At 44.2% G+C, this 2708-nt stretch overlaps 1 pseudogene; it reads left to right on the top strand.

Moving 5' to 3' along the window:
• The first annotated feature begins 1283 nt into the window (after nt 1-1283).
• Nucleotides 1284-1776, top strand: LOC134372423 (ubiquitin-conjugating enzyme E2 D2-like; annotated as a pseudogene).
• The last annotated feature ends 932 nt before the right edge of the window (nt 1777-2708 follow it).

Below are 2708 nucleotides of genomic sequence, written 5' to 3'. Positions count from 1 at the left end.
GACTAGAAATGGTAGTGGGGCGAGGGGATAGTGAGAGGATGGTTAATGGATACAAAAATACAGCTAAATAGGAGGAATAAGGTCTACGATTCTATCATAGGGTGACTGTAGTTAACAATCCTATGGTATACTTTCAATTAGCTAGAAGAGAAGATTCTGAATGTTCTCAGCACAAAGAAAAGATAAATGTTTGAGGTAAAGGGGAAAAAATCAGCGATTGCCAGGGTTTCAGGGGAGAAGGGAGGGTGGGAGGTATGAACAGGTGGATCACTGAGGTTATTTAGTGAAACTATTCTGTATGATTATGCATTTGGCAAAACACAGAGAAGTTCCACAAAGAGGGAACCCTAATGTAAAACCGAGTTAATAATAACATATTAATATTGAGGCACACTTGTAGCAAATGTATCACAATAACACCACATGTCAATAATAGGAGAGATGGTGTATGTGTGTGGGGGGAAGGGGGTATGGACCCTGTCTGTACTTCCTGCTCAATGTCTATGTAAACGTAAAACTGCTATAAAAACGAAGTCTATTAAAAAAAAAAAACAAAAAAAAACACCAGGGCCGAGCCCGTGGCGCACTCGGGAGAGTGCGGCGCTGGGAGCGCAGCGACGCTCCCGCCGCGGGTTCGGATCCTGTATAGGAATGGCCGGTGCACTCACTGGCTGAGTGCCGGTCACGAAAAAGACAAAAAAAACCCCAAAACAAACAAACAAACAAAAAACAAATTACATGTAGGCTGCATACGTAATAAAGAACTGTTGGTTTGGAAATTTCTAGGTGAAGGCTTCTTTTGGTGGTTGACCCAGGATATATTGCTGATGACTTCTGAGATGTCCTATTTATCGCTCGTCATTCAAAGCTGGGTGATTTGCGGCCTGCCGGGCTCCGGACCCTGCCCCGCACCCACCCCTTCCTCCTCCGCCTCTTGCTGTCCCACCGCGGCCCCTTCCTTTAGAGCCACCCCTGGGCTCTTCCCGCCGCCCGTGCCCCCACCTCGGGCCGGAGCAGGGCACAGAGGCTGTTGGCGGCTCGGCCACGCCATCCCATGCATCCCGGATCGCGACCCTTTTAAGGGACCTGGATTCATCAGGGTGTCTCCGGGGCCCTCTGCGAGTGCTGATCTGCTCCGTTTTTGCAGAAGGCGCCTGTGTCTGGCCGAGCCGGTGTGAGACGAAGGGACAATCCTTCCCCCGGCGCCTGATAATCAACAGTTCTGGTCGGACCTTGGAGCACACACAGCGAGGTAGTGAGGAGCCAGACGGAAAGCTCAGACTATGGCGCTGAAACGGATTCATAAGGAATTTAGTGATTGGCCCGTGACCCTCCAGCACCATGTCCTGCAGGTCCAGTTGGGGACGATATGCTTGACTGGCAAGCCACAAGTATGGGACCTGATGACAGCCCCTATCAAGGCGGTGCATTCTTTTTGACAATTCACTTTCCTACACACTACCCCTTCAAACCACCTAAGGTTGCATTTACAACAAGAATTTATCATCCAAATATTAACAGTAATGGCAGCATTTGTCTCGATATTCTAAGATCACAGTGGTCTCCTGCTTTAACCATTTCTAATGTTCTTTTATCCATTTGTTCATTGCTATGTGATCCAAACCCGGATGACCCCCTAGTGCCAGCGAGGGCACGGATCTGTAAAACAGACAGAGAGATAAGTACAACAGAATATCTCGGGAATGGACTCAGAAGTATGCCAGAATAACCTGCATTATAGCTGGAATAAACTTTAAATTACTATTCCTTTTTTGATTTTCTTATCCGGCTGCTTCCCTATCAGACCTCATCTTTTTTTAATTTTATTTTTTGTTTTCCTCCGTCCGTGCATTCACATGCTCATCTGAGAAGACTTAAGTTCTTCCAGCTTTGGACAATAACTGCTTTTAGAAACTGTAAAGTAGTTACAAGAGAACAGTTGCCCAAGATGCAGAATTTTTTTTAAAAAATGGAGCATGTGCATTTTGTGGCCAATGTCTTCACTCTAACTTGCTTATGAGACTAAAACCTTTGCTGGCTGCTCTAACATGCTGAAGAAATCATCCGAGGGGGAGGGAGATGGATGCTCAGTTATCACATCAAAGGAAGCAGCATTATCCTAGCGGCATCCATTCATGTTTAATCCTTCCACTGTTAGAGATTTGAGGTTACGTGATATACTTTATGCTCATAACTGATGTGGCTGGAGAATCGGTGTTGAATTTATAGCATCAGCAGAACAGAAAATGTGATGTATTTTATGCATGTCCATAAAGGAATGACCTGTTCTTGTTCTACAGAGAATGGAAATTGGAAGTCAAACACCCTTTGTGTTTTGACTTCAAAATACGGTCTCAAACATTTTGTAATTTTCATTTAAATTATTAGGAGGCTTGGAGCTATTAGTTAATCTATCTTCCAATATGCTGTTTAATATAGCACTGAATAAATGATGCAAGTTGTCAACGGATGAGTGATCAACTAATAGCTCTGCTAGTAATTGACTTATTTTTCTTCAATAAAGTTGCATAAACCAACCCCCCCCCACAAAAAAAACCCAAAGATGGGTGATTTGCAATAAAACAACTATAGGTGGGAAAATGCCTGTGAACTTTGCTCCTCAGGAATGGAAGCCCTTAGAGAAAAGGGTCAAAGATATAATGATAGGCTTTATCAATATTTTGTGGTCCCATGAAATTGATAAGCTT

The sequence above is a fragment of the Cynocephalus volans genome, chromosome 3 (assembly GCF_027409185.1).
Source record: "Cynocephalus volans isolate mCynVol1 chromosome 3, mCynVol1.pri, whole genome shotgun sequence".
Lineage (NCBI taxonomy): Eukaryota > Metazoa > Chordata > Mammalia > Dermoptera > Cynocephalidae > Cynocephalus > Cynocephalus volans.
Note: the sequence above shows the minus strand (reverse complement) of the source record. Positions and strands in the feature narration are given on the sequence as shown.